Here is a 19,404-nt window from a genome sequence, read left to right as displayed (position 1 = left end):
GGTTTTACACCATTGTACTCAAGTGCCCTCTGGAAGTGACCGTGTAGCGACGCATCGTCCTACCAGTCACAGGGTCAACCGGATCTTGCATAAGCATCACAGGGTTGACGCAGCCCCAGTTTTCACGTGGTGGTAGAATAGCCATAGACTCATGGGTGCGCTTTATACAATAGTTGACCAAATTATCAAAAGTCAGATCGGCACTCATGTGTAGTGTGAAGATGTAAGGGAAAGAGGTCGGTCTATCCGTTAGAGTTCCCAAGAGGTTGTTGAAAGTTTCGAACGTGTTGACAGTGAAGATGTCACGCATTTCTTCCCTCGGATAAGGTGACACTGGGCACGTCGACCTGTTGACACTGTGTCTTTTGGCTGAGCCGACATTCCTTTCACGGTAGTCTATTGTGTCTCTGTCGCGATTTATTGATGATGCATCTATTACCTCGAACTCTTGTGGTTCACGCTGCTCTTTGTGTCGATTTTCAGTATTATCAGCATAGTTCCACTTTGTAAACGAGATGTGATCCTTTCCTTCCAATATGATCCCATGTAGGGAGTGATGCTCGGCAGCACTTAGATCCAGTAGTCCTCCCGTACATATCATATCTTTAAGTAGTGGGGGCTCCAAGCTAACCTTACCGGAGTAGTAAAGACTGAGAGCGCGGTTATATAAAGGATAATGATGCATGATGTCATAGCGTATGCTGAGCATCTCGCGTACTGTCTGAACAAAAAGTGAGTGTACTTTTGAACCGAGCTCAAATTCCGCATCATGAGACCTTTGTATATGATGCTCCAAACATTTTACACACTTGACACCCTTTGACATACATATGTCAACAAAATCACCCTGAGTAGCCGCCGATTGCAGATGTATGACGTGTTCAGAACAATCGCCTTCAAATCTTATGTCACAACCCAGTAGGCAGGTAATTTCCCCAGATGCCGGGATTGTGAGATTAACAAGTACAGAAGTGGTGAGAAGAATTGTATAATCAAAGTCCGAGGATATTATGTAGGCATGCACAATTTCTCCTACTTGCAGTGTTAGTTCACAGTATGATATATTCCACATGTGCCACTCATCTTCGCAGTGCCCTCGAGTAAAGTATAAATTCACAGGAGGTTTTGAAGATGACCCCTCATCACTTGAGGCAACATGCTTCCGTTTCAATGTAGACATCTTCAAGTTATATGTCGTTATACGATGTCACCAAAGACACAGGACGATAGAGGTTGATGGGAATATAGACTTGAATTAACTTAGCTCGGACGAGTTATCAGAGATCACTAAGTGAATATTCACAGGAGACCACACTCGTACACTTCTCACTGGTTAGAAAATGGTCTCAGCGGGCTAGATATAGCTGAGATGCATACGCCGTTGGATTAAATCACAGAGGTTGAGGGAGGCGGGGTTAAGGTAGAACTTTGGCAGCGTAGTAGTTTTATTAAGAATGTTGATAAAAACATTTCCCATTATTATAAGGGGTACAATATCAAACGTTGTATGCTCAAAATTAATACCTGTATACAGTCAGCCAGGAGTTCCTCAGATTGTGTAATCTATAAGATTACATCATTAAGACTAGATTCAAGCTTGTCTATTAGCAGTCTCATTTTTTGATAACATTGAGATCCGTGCGATCCAGACTGACGTCCACACATGTAACACCATTGCTGTTCAGCTAGTGTCACATATATTCGATTTTTCACCTCTACAGCTGAACAATTCCACGCATCCGGTGCATTAATCGCGTTTGGATGAGCCACAAACCCCCTGCGGAATCGTTCTTGTCCGATCTCAATCTTAAGACGATCAGGGGTGTAGTTGCCCTTCAGATAAGGACACGCTCCTTTTGTGAAAAAGACATGTTGATTAAGTAGCGTGTCACCTGGTACAAAGTCTGAGATGGTCAAACCGCAACTCCAACACTTGTGAGCATCTCCTTTCCCTGTGTATTCCATATTAGAGGGGTCGCCCAACCAGTCAAACTTTGATGTGTTGGAGGCGAAGAGGCTCCCGGGTCCATCACTAGGTAGTGATGTCTGGAAAGTCTCTTTTTTCTGAGGTAGCCCCAATATCATGACTTGATGGGCAAAACTAGACGTATCACCAGGTGGGATATTCTTACCTCCATTCGTCATTGTCATCCATTCAAGCCTGCTGAGCATAAACGTATCCCAATGCGGATCAATGCCGGTGGCTACATATTCCCCATTCTTGAAGATTATATTTTTGTATATTGTAGGTTGGCAGAAATCTTCGCCCTTGGCTGCTTTATCCATGTTTTATCCTCTTCCTTGTGTTAGTTACCACTAAAATATGACTTTGTTTCACAGATCGTTACCAATGTATGCTAATGTGTGTTCTGAGTAAAATGTGCTACAAGGCTTTCAACTTAAACTAGTGAGACAATTTGTCAACTCACCTTCTGTTGGACGTTTCAATGTGTTAGATAGACGCTTTTGTTAACATTAGGAGAAATCAACACGTTAGAATATACGGACAGACAATATACTTACATGAGGGATGGGAGACCATACGGGGTGTCGTAGATGTTACCAGTATCATACAAGACCCGGTGCAGAAAGGATAGAAAAGTATGGAAACAGACACGTCGGATAACATTACCAGAGTAAGCTGTAGACATTTACTCACGTCGTTACTGGAAGACAAGAAATGTGCAAAGGACGATCCTTTGTAACCCGGGCTGAATTTGTAGGTTCTATTTTCTGGGTTACCGCAGATGCTGACGGGTTTCTCCACGTCTTTAAAGGATGGCATTTGTTGCAGTTCCAACATAACGTTTTCAACCCCCACTCTCAAGGTGGTGCACATGTGTTTATTTTGAGCCTGCACCATCACGTTGATGTCCAAGTGTAGCAACACTGCCGCTAGTAATAACCTCATCATCATGGTTTTTCCGCACTGCCTCGGGATTTTACATAGGGTATAAGGGTTGGCGTAGCGAGAGAAGTCTTTCTCCACCTGGTAAGCGTGTCCGAGAGCAGGCTTTACGTAATTGTAGTTCTCAGAACCCAGAGGGGCCAAGCACAGTTGGTCTAGAAGAGCATGCTTATACTTGTAGAGGGCATCACCAAACTGGTTCATTGTGACACCCAACACCACACCCCTGAGGAGTTCGACCTGAAAAGGTTCCATCTTCATAGTTTTAGTTCGAAAGTATTCAAACACCCTCTCTATTAGACATTTAAAACGATACATGATAGAGACAGACTTGTCCTTCAGCGACATATCATGAAGTCGTAGCTCACGCATCCTAGCCTTGGCACCCTCCAGTCCTAGATTCTTTATCAATGTGGCTTGTGCTAGACGGTCTTTTATCAGGCGATTGTACTCGGTTATTCTAGCATTCTCAATATGCTGTCTTTCTGTGTTAATGTCGTCTTCAGATAGTCTCATTCTCACGCAGTCGACAGCTATCCCAATAGGTATAGACTGAGAATTGTCTACGGGATCTATCACCAGCTCACTGAGCAACCACAAGGTGTCATCTGGGTTCATGGACAACGTTCGATGTTGGACTCTCGACCCCGTAGATGTGTTACAACCGGGACTCACCTGGACTTCCAACGAAGACGACGATGTCGTACTATGTCCCAGTGAATGCATCACAGATAGCCTTTCAATGTGTCACACTGATAAGGAGCGAGCCGGCCCTTCACAAGCTACAGTGATGGAGTTTACGTTACCGACGAAGATTCACTTCCGATACTGTTGGCTTTTCTCAGGGGTGCCACGGTGTAACACCAGTGACTTGGTAAATAGACCACGCTCGTTAACCGATAGAGAATCAATAGGATTCAACCGTAAAATGATGACAAGTGAACAACCAGAGCTGTACAGACAGGACAAGACAGCCTACAAAGAAGACGTGAAAGCATTCTGGTTGACCACAACTGGACAACTGGTACATGTAGATCGACTCTCTGAAGACATCAAGTTTCGCCACCTACGACAACAGAATCTACGTGTGGCGTTGTCACTGTGGACTACCAACCCTGACCTGTGTGGACATACAATGCGCGTCTCCAATTCGGCCCACAGTAACCTGATTAAAATATGCGGAGAGGCAGCAAGTTTGAGTAAAGGTAGGTTCTACAACCTCTACGCAAATTACCCCCTCCCGATCAACACAGAAGGGGATGAGAAGGTCCTCTCACTAGACTCAATTTGGGTGAATGAGAATGATATCAACAGCAACGAGATACGGAACGGTAGAGAGTTACTCCTCCAACTACAGCCCCTTTACGCTGCTTATTTCAGCTTCATTGCAGACAACTCTACGTCTAATAACTTAAGAGAGAGGGTAGTGCTTCTGGGTGCTCAGTGGTTGGTGGAAGAGGACTATTCAGAGTTGCAATTTTCATTGAACTTGAGAAGTAACTGGTTTACAAGAATGTCTATTATATTAGCCTTATTTATGGCTATGCCATAACCACAGGGGGGCTTGTCCGAAAACACCACAGTTGTACAATCTCGTCAGATTGAATCCACCGTTGGAGCCACACTGATTTGATGTCAAGACAAAAGGTGCCAGTGGGACAACTGGCTCCGTATATACGTCAGACATCAGGACTGTATAAAGAAAGACAAGGAGAGAGTAACCAGTGCGGTAAGAACCTGACAACAAAATAGAACAGTGCAGTAAGACTCTGAATAGAACCGAATATTAAGTGTTATTACCTAGCTACTAAATCTAAATTTTGTGTAAAGACTAACCGGACAAACAAGCAACTGTCTTTTCTGCATCATACACTTGACCGCCTACATCTGGAGGGATAGATATGGACCTTAGTATCGAAACATTCTTGGATAATTATAGGCATAATAATCAACGTCATAAATTCGAAGGGATGCCATTTTGGGTGTTTTACAATATGCCAGTAAACGCTCTACGGGCTATGGGTGTCACTGAACAATTTATATTTGACCATAACAAACTTGTAGGGAACAAACCTAACAAGTTGAATGCGACCGGTCGTCGGACTCTCCAAGATAGTGAGATGTCCCGACTGCAGAATAATGAACAACATTTGCAGCAGAATAGTGTCACTACACGATCCGGAAGCCCAGACTTCTCATACCGTACTCCGGCTGTCCCATCTGATATGGTTGTGGACACTTATCAATCCAAACTTGGACAGAATTGCTGCTTCAATTTTCAGAAGCACGGTTAATCCAACTGGACTCCTCAGCTGTCAGACCAGAGGTTCCTACATTCTCCAACCGTAGGTTTATACTCAGACGGAAACCCTAATGTCTTACCAAAAATACTATATAGTGTGCCAAAGGCGAAAAGCATCCAGTATCTGATTACAGAAGGACTACATTCAAGGTATCCAATCGAGTTCTGATCTGAGACTATTAAACGAAAGAAACCTGACTCGTAATTAGATAGAAACTACAGCTATTCTGTAGGTGATAAATCCAATTTTGGTGCCATGAATTCTACCGCAACCCCAGTCACGTCATCAACAGACCCACAGACCAACAGTGATGCCGTCAAGACTGATGATCGGCATTTTCGAATGTCCTACGAATATAACAGCTGTATAGGAAATAAATACTCCTCAGACACTGATCCAGCTCTCATTTATTACCACCCAGACAACGTTGCGTATCGACGTAGCAAAGGCTTAGAATATGATACAATGTTTGGTTGGTTTAGACCAAGTGGAAATATCTCTGTCAACTGCAAACCAAAGGGGGTTGTGTTTATAGACTCTGAAGACGAAGAAGATTGAGTTTATGACTTTCCGCTTACGAATAACCCCCACCACTTACATATGGCTTATAATAGACATTCGATGTGTGGCTGGGTAAACAAATACATTTATGTAAACCGTACTTGCTCATAATAAAGACAGTTGATATCATGTCTACAGCTGTGTATTTTTTATTAAGTCAGATCAGACAACACCGGTATGCTGATGTAAATCTATATAGATGTCACTTCACTGTTACGTCATATACCTCGCCACATAATTTAATGAACGGGTCACCGCTGGATATCTCATCTCTGGTGTGACACAGAAGTAAGAATGCTGACAACATGTCGTCTCTGGTGTATTCTCCGTTCACAGACCTTTTACCCCCTGTTGTCACCGTAGTAGATTTAGTAGACTCTGTGATGGTGACCATTGACATTTCTTCTCTCAATTTCCCCAATAAAAGTTTTCCTTGCTGGGCATGTAGTTGAAAGACTGATGACTGCTCCATGGGACTACCTCCTATCGGATTACGAATTTATGATAGTGTACACTACATTCCAACGCAACATTCTTTTCTACTCTACCATGGATTGTGGACAGCTCAGAATCCTTTACAGTAGACTTGTCTCCTTCTCGTCTGCTAGGATACTCATGATCGACGCCTTGATCTCCGTTTACACAAAAGGAAGACTCTGCGAAAACGTAGAATGTGCATCTTTTGATGTTCCTTGCAACTTATTGAGTGTTATAACACTTGCAATAGGCAATCGTGTCCCGGAATACTTCGTAAACAAATGTATTTCGAGTTGCAAATGGAAGGACTACGAGAACATGGTATTAGCAACGTTTGCATCTGTTGATACCATCCGCAGCGGCGCCCTGAAATATATGTCTGCCATCAAAGAATGTAAACGAGGTAGAAGCTCTCTTCGTGTCATCATATCTCTAGCGGTTACGGCATGGATGGTGAGACTGTCGGACTCCAAGTGTACATGCGGCACCTGGGCTCAGGCAGTTGACCTGATTTCTTGTTTCGTGGCTGACACAGAGACCACGTTGACAATCCAGGATGAGGCTTGTATAAGTTCTTACATCGTCACCCTATTGGGCCTAACCCCGCCATCAAATAGACTACATAGCAGTCAATCACACAGACCCTTGGATTACGGATACCTATTTAGTGACCTGCTGGTGTCAGTTGTAGGATCAACTGAAACGGAAAACTCACCACTAGATTGCCACCTTTCAATTCTACAGCACAGCAGACCCCCGCACAGGACCTAGAACCCCCTCCAAAGGTCGGGTCGAGGCAGATGTAGACTCTCTCCACGGAGGCCCGAGTCATATATTCCAGAGTGTAGCTGTTATTCGACAGGAATTTGTTTATGATTGACGGTTCGAAGGGGGTGGTCCTGTCGGTCTTCGTGTCGGCAGACGATGTACTGCTACTGCCTGTGACTTCACTTTCGAATCCCCTTGGTGTTACCATGTTCATTAGTTGCTTCAGGTGGTTGTCTACTGTTATATGATTGGGACAGTATACTCCAAGACAGGAGCATGTTAGACCTGGGTCCTTCTCGTGATACCTACACTTGAAGCCCTGTGACACTACGTGGTAAGCGGGTTCCCCGTCCTCCCTACGTATATCGACCACTTTGTTGAGCCACGGTGTGTTGTTGACATGACTTGTGATGTGCACTTGTTTTCGTCCTCCGTGTATGCTATGTTCGGTAGCACGGCCAGCAGCACCTTAGAATTCACAAAGCCCACTTCGTCCACTAGAATGAGATCGGCACTCTGTCCTCTGCTAGCCTGGGACGACATCAAATAAAAGGGTTAACCAAGATTGTATTCTTTTCACAATCAGAATATTTATTTCATGGGTCACATTCATACAACAGCGAGCGGAAGGTGTAATATCAGAAAGTTAAAAGACGGAAAATACGGAAATATAATAGAAAGATAGGAACAGCAGCCGGGTCTCTGTATCAGCTGATCCACCATGAACCATTTTCATATAGAGTTAATAGATGATCCTCAATGGGTGAGCTACTGCGTTGATAATGGATGCTCGTTCAGAGATCACATTCACGGGTACGTCTGCCAAACCCACTGCAGCAAGCACGTGTGCTCGGGTTATAGTTGCTTTTTGGTAGGAAACATGACCATGCGGACGCCATGTCACAGATATTCTCCAGAGTCACCATGTCCCGTCGCGGCGCTGCTTGTTTTTCAGAAACCTCTATTGGAGTTCCGAGGTCCATACTACATGTCCGACAGATCGAATTCTATTGTACTTGGTTACGGTGGGAACAAATACGAACCAACTATCTCTTCCTCGGACGTCGACGGGCATGCTCTTATAGTCAAAGCTAGCCTGCCTGTTATTATTGCGTTATTCTCAACTGTGCTAACAGAAGAATTCGGTATGCAATATCGCATCACCGAGGAGAGTCAGCGATTGAACACCTCATCAAGTAACACCTCCTTCTCCTGGATGACGAGGATATTTGAGCTGGCTGAGGTGATAGCGTTTAATACCAATCCTGAACTAGGTTACAGTATAGTGATGCCTTCGGTTGTAAAGGATGCTGTTACGAAAAGCGCTGTGGCCGTATCTACACTGTTCAGCTCTTGTAACAAAAAGATCAACCTCTTCATGAAGAGACTTTCAGGTAAATACAATGACAAACACGCCAAGAGAGTTGACTTCTATACAATGGTAGTCATGTTAACGTTATGTTTTTTCCCATATTTAAAGCATCGCATACTGGGAGACCTATTTAACACCAGGACATTGGGGATTATGTGCTTTGATAAGACTCTTACTAAACACAGCAAGTGGTCCACACTCTCAACTTGTATCCATCTGCACGTGAACCAGCCATATTTTATCAAACGTGTGCTGTCAAACAACAATCTTGACAATTTCCTACCCGTTATTGTCACGGTTACATTGGAAAAATACATTTCAGATGCGAGTTGTTATGTGAAGCAGACCTCGTTGGCTCACATTCAGACTCCCCAAGACCTCTCCGATAACCAACCAGAGACTCAACTGAAGACATCTCTAGACCTAAAGAAGGATCGGGCACACGAGGGAAAAAAAACAGCCGATGGATAGTATTCAGACTTCCCGAGATCTCTCAGAGAACTTATGTTGGTGTGGCGTTAGAAACCAACCAGAGACTCAACTGAAGACATCTCTAGACCTAAAGAAGGATCGAACACTCACGAGGAAAAGGAAAACCCCTTGCACCACAGAGACGTATGAATTACACGAGGGTAGACTAGCGGAGAAGGTGATGTGTCAGTAATACCTCTAGCTACAAAAAGGAAGTGCCATATTTTCTGAGTTTAACGACGAGTCTGCTATGCTGTTCATATTGGTTGATAATGTGTGTTTATTATGACTGTACAGTAAACGATCAATCACATGATGGTATGTCCCTCTGTTAATTACTGCGTATGTCAACAGTTAATAAAGTACAAAATACAATCAATTGAATTGTTCAATTACACAAATTATGAACTACAAGTTTATTTAGACATGGTGGTCAGTTAAAACTACAACAGTTGATACTTGGGACATTCTTTATTTGGGTGTTTTTGCGGATGTCCCCTTCTTCTTCTTTTGCATGCAGATAGGCCTTTTCCACTTGATTGCAGCCTTAGACTTGCATTGGTGCCTAGAGTAGACCTTCTGCCGACTCTGCCTCCTTGCCACATATTCACTGAGTAACTTTTCACGATTGACAGGAGCGCATTTTACACGCTCAGCGTTGTGGGTTTCCAGAGCTTCACGTTTCCATTGCATGTTGACCATACTAGTTATAGGGCCGTTACCGAACTGCACCAATGCATCATATGATTTTTCAGGGCCGGCTTTGGCGACTCTATCGACAAAGTCTTTCTTGAACGCTATCTCGCAGTGCAAGCAGTTCCAAAACTTGTGAGAATGGCATGTAAGCCGATGCTGCTTCTCCTCTTGTAGATCCGATGTCGGTTCTACCTGATGACTCGGGTGTCGTAGACAACCTGAAGCCGACGTGATCATTGTCGAATATGTAGATACCTTCAAAGGATATGTAATTGGGCGAGTCGCCCATGTGCACGTATCCAGGATTCAGCTGTCGAAGGGTGCAATATGCAGTGATGTGTGAGAACAACCATATGAGAGAAACAATCTTTCTGTTGTATATGGTAGGTTGGACGGTTTTTTTTAACTGTAGCACAACCCCCTTGTCCAATGGTAAGGAGATCAGAGAGACTCTCTTGGAGACGGTTATGGTTTTCAACAGACTCCACGCTGTCTCTATAGGAAAGCCTGATGCTATTAAGTGCTTGAATAACACAACTCTCTCAACTATGAAGTTGTATCTTTGTTTATATCTACAGATGGGACCTATCACCGCCATGCACATGTAAGACATCAACTCGTCGTTGTCTCCGGTGGAAGCTGTGGCCATTAGACTCATTCTAAGATGTTCGATTTTCACTCGAGCCTGGAGTGTGTCACCCTCTGCGGCAGGATATGGCTCAGCTAGGAACTGGGCTCTTCTGCGACTCATATTCAGAGACCCGTAAAATTGATAGAGTAAACTTAAGGGATACGAGCTAAGATACCTAGGGGCCTCTAGCTCCTCCAGAGTGTGACTATATGATTTGACCCGGTGGAACATTTCTCTACCTAACGTCTTCTGTTTGATTATCTCGTCCCGTCTTTTGAGAGACTCCAATTAGTTGAGGAACTTGATAGGTTTCAGACTCTCACGCTCATCGCAATTGTCATTCGTTGTATCCGTTATGAACACGCGACCGCAAGGTCTGGCTGTTGACATTTCACAGTTGTCGTCAATGTTGAAATGACGGGGGTCGTCCTCATTATCGTGAGTGTGCGTTTGCCCAAAGGGGAAATTCTCATGTCTGAGTGTGAAATGGTAGCAGAAAATCTTACTCTTCACTTCCTCCCATGTGTCGAGAGTTATCTCTGTTTCAAAGTAACACTCCGGACACTCCTTGGTGTCCATAGCCAGCTTCGGCATCATGGGATAACGAAGAATGAGTGAAAGGAAATCCTGTAGAGAATCCAATGTGTTCATCGACTCTTCGTGGGAACATGTGATGAATTCTCTGCTCAGCTTGGAGTATACATCAACCGCTTCAGACAGTGTTAGTGGTTGGTTTGGGTTAGTAACTATACGGTCTCCCTTTTGTATGCCTCGGACCGTGAGCCACACTGTGTATTCATTCACCTGTTGATTAGAAGGGTCTTTAGGTGTCAAGGAAAACCGTTTAGGTTCTTCAAACGAGTCTATAAAATTCTGTAGTCGCGAGTCAGTCTCTCCTAGCAACCTCGCTCTGCAGGCTAAATTGTAAAGGTCACTCGTTCTCAGTAACATTTCTTGACCTTCACGATACTCGATGTCAGAGCCTCCAACGCCCCTGGAGCTACTGCATCGGCGATTTGTTTCTGACCGCTCCATTCCGCCAGACACATCATGAGTCCTATCCATCTGGGATCTCGTGAGCAGGCTGGATGTTTCACATCGGTTCTATTTGAAACGGAAGGCCAAAGTTTCGTCAGTTGATTAAATGCGGATACACCGGTGTCAGCAATAAACTTCTCGGGTAGGATGTAGTCACTGGTAAACTTGTCGCTCCCGGTCCACGGTAAGCCGGCCTCGCTCTCTAGGTTGTGAGGTAACTCCCCGAATGTGTATGATGTAGTGCCAGTTGTCACAATGATACAGTGGCTGAGCTCACGAGCCAGCTTCAACATCTCTTCTCTGCCCTCATAGACAACAATTGTAATTTTCGGGCGGCTGGGATATACATAAGGGGATAATCTGTCAACTAGTGAAAGCGATCCGATGACCAGATTACGAACCCTACCCCCTATCACATCCGACGATTCATGTGAAAATACTGGTTTCAATCCGCAACCGTAAATTAACACAGTGTAAATATCATATATCAGTGAGAAGAATTTATGAGGTTTGTAATACCTTATCAACTTGCCTTTGTCATCCAATGTCACACGTGTCTTGTAGTCATCATTATAGACAGGTTCAAAGAACACATGTCCTTCTTTTGGAGGGAGAATGGGGACTAATTCTACCTCTAGACAGGAATTGAGTAAGACGTAACTAGACCCCCCTCTTTCACGCCACTCGCATCTAACCGTGACAGGTTTGAGGATGTCTTCTTCTTCGACTTCACTATCTCCCGCATCACTATCTCCCACTAGCGTCCGCTTCACAGCCTTGGGCGCCACGACCTTGGGCGTCATGGTCATGGGCCTTAAGGCCTTGGGCGCCACGGCCTTAGGTCTCCCGGACTTGGGCACCACAACCTTAGGCGCTACGGCTTTGGGTCTCACAGCCTTGTGTGCCCCGGACTCCGGCTTCACTGCCTCAGGCTTCGTCGGGTCAGCTTCGACATGATCCTCTTCTTCAATTTCTCCATCTACGATTTTACATTCCTCAACCCTACCAAAAATGCCCTTTTCGTTTGTGGTAGCATTCCAGGAATCTATGTTAGACGAGTCATCTTTATTTTTAACATTGCTCACAATTTGACTTTCATAGCATCTAGCAAATGACTTATTGTAGTTAATCGTGCACCAAAATCTCTCTCTCCTAGGTACCAGTTTTCCATCAGAACATCTCGTCCAGTCTCGAAGTTGCTTACTGTGACTATGAGAAAACATTGAGTCGTGAGTAAGAGCCTCCTTAACATCAGACATTCCTGACTCCCACCTGTACTTTAACTCAGACACCTTCAAGCAGAATGAAACAGGATCCCTCTTTGACCACGGTAATGATTACTTCCAGGTTTCAGGCCCTCTAACACCCTTTGGCACGCAGTACATTTTACAGAATGCTGCCAACGAACGGTTGCAGGCAACGTACACTATCGGACAGTCACTATCACAACTTGTCACACTGTCAATTGGAGTCATGATGACAACATGTAAACCTGGCTCTCCTTGCAACTCAGAAATGTTCACGGTTGTCGGGTTTGAATGTAGCACTAGGTTGCCAGTACAGCTAACACGGATAACCCCTTTAGACTTGGTCATCAGAACAGTAACATCATCCTTATCGCAACACTGCGGCTTGCATGATACGAGGTATCCAGTTCTACTTGTTTTCAGAACGTCTAAACCCTGGGGTAAAGTGTAGCTCCACACATCTGTCATCGAGTCTGCCTCGGGTGTGAATATAGTCACCGTCCGTGATCTGAAAGGTCCCGTAGCACCCGCAAACCATACCAGTGCCCGCTGCAGGTAATTGTACACCCCACGTCTTAGACATTTTATCTCCAGGTCTTCATGTACCTCGCCTGAAAGCATTCTACACGCTAAAGCTGTAATCAACTCCGATGCTGAGCAAATCTCGGTGTGTAAAAACAGAGTCTCGTCAACCTGACCGTGCAGTTGGTTGTCGTCATCATGACGATTGTCATAGTGACAAGGGGAAGCATACCATTCTCCAGATTGCACTATTAAAATCAAATTAGCTATCGGCACAATAGTATCACGTCTGAAGGTATTCAGTCCTTTGTTGACCACCTTACAAAGACCTCTGGTCCAAACCTTTTCAGTAGGACATGTCAGCACACGAGAGCACAATGAGTCAAATCCTCTCCACGCTTTAGGATCTTTGATTCGATTGTTCTTCTCCAAATAAAACCTGCCAGGAGGAGCATCACAAAGCCACTTTATAGTATCAATGTTGGAACACCCCCCTCCTATTACAATCAGGCTGTCGGATATGGGGTATTCTAGCTCCCAATCCCGATAAGTAGACGTTCCAACGGGGGACTTTTTGAACATCCATCTAGTAGGCTGTTCCAAGATCTCATGTTCACATTGTATCCTTCTAATGGGTCCCTGTATCCGATGCGCATGAACATCTGGTCAATTACAACGCTCTTATGTTTACACTTAATGTGTTTTTGGGCATCTATTGGATCGGGATCTGGCCATTCAGGATCTTCTTTCTTCAACACATTTGTTCTATATGATGAGCTGTTATCTATGACTACCGCTACAGACTCCAGCTTCTGCAACAAAGGTCCATTCTTCCTCAGGTAGAAGAGAGGAGATTCTGAAGCAAAAGCTATAGTGTAACCGTCTATCACTGTGGTACCCGGGTAACGGTTGACATCGTGGGACTTGCTAGCTAACCGCATAAGTTTCCAATCCCCCAGACTGGTCCTAACCTTACTCGGGAAATAATTTACCTTCTCGAATTCAAATACGGGACCAAGTGTAATAGAATATGCGCGCAAAATTAGCTCTTCTTCATCTCCACGAGGCAACAATGCACAGCCGTTCCAGAATTCAGAGCCCTGTAGAGGCTTTGGGTTACAACACCTCGCCATCAAAGGTGACAACCTGTGATCTTGAGCACACAGGAAGGCACCTATCGTATTTATCCTCATCTTTTGAGAGTGGAAGGGTACGTCTGCACCCCTCCTCCACACTGATGAGCCTCTATGTCTACTGAGGGTGATCAACTTGCAGACGGGGAAGGAGTTGATCCTGCAGCTTTCTGCCAAATGGCTAAGAAGAGTATAGACGGGCAACAGCTTACCTCTGCCTTGCAGGGTGAACTCGTAGTCAAGCATAACATCTCCCACGGTCATGTCTGGTACACAGGGGTGTACGCATCTGTAGAACCATGTTAGACAGACGCTTACGTCAAAGTTCTTTTCACTACCCCGTGTGGCAGAAACCCTGGCACAATGTCCCAGCAGCACAGCTTCATCTAAACACGCCTCATAGACGGAGCCACATTCACCCTGGCTCCTATCAGCTCTAATCATGGAGTTTCGATTAGGGTAAGGTTTAATCAAGAGGTGGAGATTGTATTCCGCCAAGGGGTAGGATAGCATGTCGTCTTCACTCTCTTCCAAATCTGATTCTTTCGCTATATCGATAGACTGAAAAAACTCCCCATCTCCTATGGTCGATGTGACAACTGACGAGTCCGTCTTCCGCCTTTGTAGGCTAAGCCAATTTCTCTTGTACATAGGTTCTTCACATCCGATGTGTCCAGTTGAGATATCATCGATCGTCACTTCAAATAGACAGTGTTGTTCCTTCCTGCGACAGGTCTTGAAGAGACGGATGAGTTTATGTTCCTCTAGCGTCCTCGCTACACACCGCTTGTTCTAGCCTAGACATTTCTAAGATTACACTCTTCTCAGTGTCAACTGTAGAAGTTTTCATCTTCATGGTCTGGGGGGAGTAATTGAGTTGAAAGACACATTCACTGCTGCAGAGCAAGGACTCTGGTAAAACTCTTTGTCTCTCACCCAATATACACAAGTCGTCCGTAAGCAACGTAGGCTGTCCTAACCAGCGGGGTTCAGGTATAACGCCATATGTGTTAGGCATTTTCAATAAAGCTCTACTGTAGCCGTGCTTGGAGTGAAACACACCGCAAGCTCTTAGAATTTTCAGGTCGACCAACCCCACTGTCCGCATCCCGAGTGTGATCCATTTGAAACTCGACCCACAGCCTCCGCGGCCAAATAGGACCATGTGTCCAGTTCCCTGTCTGTGAACAGTGCGGATACATTTTGACACATTCTCTATGATTAGAGCTTCTTGGAATGTGTCATCGTCTGATACACAATCAGAACCACGACCCTCGCGTCCTGTTCGGTCAGCACCCTTACCACCCCTACACCCACCATACTCAGCCTCTCGTCTATTCGAGTCGGCTCTGTCTGTCTCCTTTCTCTCCTCACTGACTAAACCCTCTCGGATTCGCAATATCTCATCTTCCAGCTCCTCGTACATTACCTTCTCTCCGGTTGAAAAATCCAAGGCTGCGAGGCCTGGGTGTACTTTTGGATTGGCGGATACGATCTTTCTGAGTTCTGTTAGAACCGAATGGGATTTAACCATCAGCCTGAAACAGCTCTTATCTAATGTGACAAATGATTCAGTCAGACATAGATAGGACAGGATCATAGTCTGAGCCTCTCTCAGTTTCAGGGTTGTCATGAACGAAAGCAGGACAGGGGTCTTGTGAACATCAGAGTCCTCTACGCTTAGCCACTTAAAGACATAGAAGGCGTACATGATAGCAACGCATCCTGGGAAACTTAGCATGCCAGGGGCTACAATTTCCATTCTCCCAGGTAGCAGGCATACTGATTGACTAAATATGTGACTGCTTGACCTGAAGCCTCTCGGTAGGACCTTGTGATATTTGGAGCTTTTGATAACGTGCAGTGTTGGCACTTGGCCAGCCGAAATGTCATTTCGTGGGTATCCATCTTCCTCATCTCTGTTGGCGTTGCAGCATATCACGGTAGGAGGGATGCCGGGGAGACCCCTTTCGACTCTAAAAAGAGAGTAACCACAGGGGAACCATTCGGTTAGATACCCACTCGGAGGAGATGTCTTACTATCCTGCAGATGAAATGCCCCCGGGTAGTCATTTGGTATAGAAGCCCTACTTTTGGGTACTATTACCACAGCGTCTCTTAATATATGTCGCAAGACTATCACATTCTTGTTCTCGGTAAGAATGGAGAACCCTGAGGGGACCCTGGTCATGTCTCCTAGAGACACTAAGCCTTCGCTGTCACATCCGCTGGGGATGTCGGAGTCTTCATTCCCTAGATGATCATGCTTAATCTCCGGGGGTACAGGGATGTCTCCGACCACACAGCCCGGTTCCAGAGGGTCCAATTCTCTCAGATCTAAGCCTTTACCTCCATCGGGTAGAACACATTTCAGTTTGAAATCCACTCCCAACTTGCAGTCACCCATAACCAGAGCGCACAGCGTGCGGACTATCTCCACTCGACAACCTTCGTCAAATGTCAAACATATATCTGTCTTCCACGAGGTAACCAATCTGTATAGCGATAAACCGTCCGTTGTGTAGATACAACCCAAACCCACTTTCAAGCCTCGAATGTCAAGTTCCTTGACGGTGTAACATGTCTGCCATTTTAAACACAAATCGGCCAAGTTGTCATTGGAGTCTGAGACTCGACAGGTCGTCAGTGAAAGAGATTTTCGTTTTCCACCTACTTGTATCCTGAAAGCCATGTCAGAGAAGACGGCTAGTGTGTCCTGAAAAACTGCAAACGCTTCATCTCCAACCGACAGTTTCCTAGGTAGAGAGGGGTCTAAGAAATTTTCGATTTGCACCACACGACCTCTACCATCGACCGTTGTGAAAGTGGCATCGTCTGTCCTCACTCTGTATACTTCATTTGATATCCTGAGGGGTGAGAAAGAAAGATAGCTTTTCAGTTTCTCTTGGTAAATCACCCTGCACCTCACTACAAACTTCACTAACCATTTCGGATCTAATTGGGCGAATACATCACAGCGGTTTCCGAATAAGGAAGAGCGTTCTTCCTCATTGAGATGGAGCTTTCCCCATCTGAGGCAAGTGTAGATGTAGAAGATGTATTTATCACACATGCGAAGCAATTGCAGGTTATACCAGTTGGACGCTATTGTCAAGTGAGAGTTTTGTCCCTGACAAACTAGCAGGCTTTTATTGAGACGATGGTCAGCCTCACAACCCCTCTGTCTCTCTGGAAGAGAGACTCTGCGTTTGATCATTCTCTCTCTTTGTCGACTACTCTGACGAAGGTGATTGAAAATATCTTCTTGGAATACGACAAAGGATTAAACGATGATGTGATGTCATTTGAGAACGCAGACCCAGCTTGTCACATACATAGTTTCAAGGGGAGCACCGTAGAATCAATGCAAGAGGGGTCGGTTGAATTTGAATGCGAAAGGAAGAGTGGTCACAATGGTCATGACATTGTTATGACTTCAGAGGATTCATATGTTGAGACACCTAAAACTCCACTTGAAGTCATACATTTCGAAACCAGTGACAGCGAAGAGAGTATGTCAATACTTCATCCTGACGTGGACTACGACGATGACGATGACTATTATTATTACCACCACGATGACATTGGACATTCCAAAGATGACCAGAGTAGCCTTCCATTAGGGAGTTCCCGAAAGTGGACGTACGGAGACACAGATGGCGATAAGACACCAGTACGAGGCCATCATGTAAAAACGACCGGTTTTGATGGGAAATGCATGCGATGTGAGGCATACGATACACATTGCAAGTCTGCAGCTGAGAACTACAGACGTGTCTTGAGTAGTTACACAAATACGGTATCTGAGCTTATGACTGGGTTCAAGAAAGTCCTAGAGCGGTATCCCGAACTTAGAATCGATTCAAGTGATGACCATCTCCACTACATGGTACAGGCTGCATTAGGGCGCAACAACCTCGTGCAGGAGATGGTTCGTCTGGCAGCAAAGAAACAAGTGAGGGACGCTGTCCAAAAACAAACTGATACGAAAGATGCTAAGTGTGATCACACCATCGTTTCGATACACGACGCCTTAAACATGCAATATGGATAGCGAGACACTCAGGATTATCCTCCATCACTACATTAATCTCTACGTTCGATATATAGAAGTGTGGATAGATATGCGTTCCAAAGTATCAGGAGATATCACAGTGATGGAATTTATAACCTTGACTTGCGACAGGCCGGGTTTAAGTCACGGGGAGCCTTGGTCTGAGGCAAAAGCCTATGTGGCTCGCATGCTACATAAGGTGGGTAATGTCACCCCTAGGGTTGTAGGGAAAGCTTGCGCTGATGCGCTGAAGATCATAAACAGCAATTTATCGTCAGCACCTACGGATTTTGACAAACGCAAAGGGGTGGTCAATGCAGCAATAGAGGACATTCGTAATCAACTAGATTGTACTTCACAGAAGTGGACTTGGGATGCACACATGACCGACTTGTATTTTGATATCCGCAGTGATCTCACAGTGTTGGAGGCTCTAGTCGGGGTGGGAGAGATGTCAGTGAAAACTTTACTCTACGAGAGGTCTATGTTGGTTTCCCAAGTTAGAAAGCTAACCATGAATGAGGGCTGTCTTCAGCTGCAGGTGGATCAGACTCAATCCCAGCTCAGAGATTCCATGACTCAGTGTCGGTTAGCAGAGCTGAAGCCTCTGTACTGACCAACCTTGTCCTTTATCTGGTAATATATGGAGTGTGCAGCTACTAATATAGAGCATACATGTTGCGGATGATGTGTCTGCACTATGGATTCGGATTGTGATTACCTGTTGTATACGAAGGTTGATGAGAATACTGAAGAAGACCATTACGAGTCATGTCTACTCTGCCACAATTGCCAGATCCAGAAAGGGGTGACATACCTATCATCTACCCTCGAATACAGTACACCTATTATCCCCCTTGACGTAGCGCTATCCGGGCGTATGGTACCTTATATAGAAGCATTGGATATGACCAGCGAGTCGGTTTGGACAGATTGTCAATTTACCACGTCTGAAACCCTCCTGCGTTATGTAGATCGAGATCGAGACATTATAGCTCTCCAAGGTGCGATACACATGCGAGATGTCTCCCCTAACGGCACATGGCTATCTGAAATGTCAGAGTGTGTAAAGTCGGTCTCGAGGTTGAGGCTTGCTGGGGTACTATGCATGCATTTGCCAGAACTAAACAGAATAGTCATTGAACAAAAGAATGACGATGGGTTGTTGTATTTGGCAAACAAGTGGCTGTTGAAGAAAAATAACATAAGCGAAGCTTTAGAAC

The sequence above is a fragment of the Osmerus eperlanus genome, chromosome 1 (genome assembly GCF_963692335.1).
Source record: "Osmerus eperlanus chromosome 1, fOsmEpe2.1, whole genome shotgun sequence".
NCBI lineage: Eukaryota > Metazoa > Chordata > Actinopteri > Osmeriformes > Osmeridae > Osmerus > Osmerus eperlanus.
Note: the sequence above shows the minus strand (reverse complement) of the source record.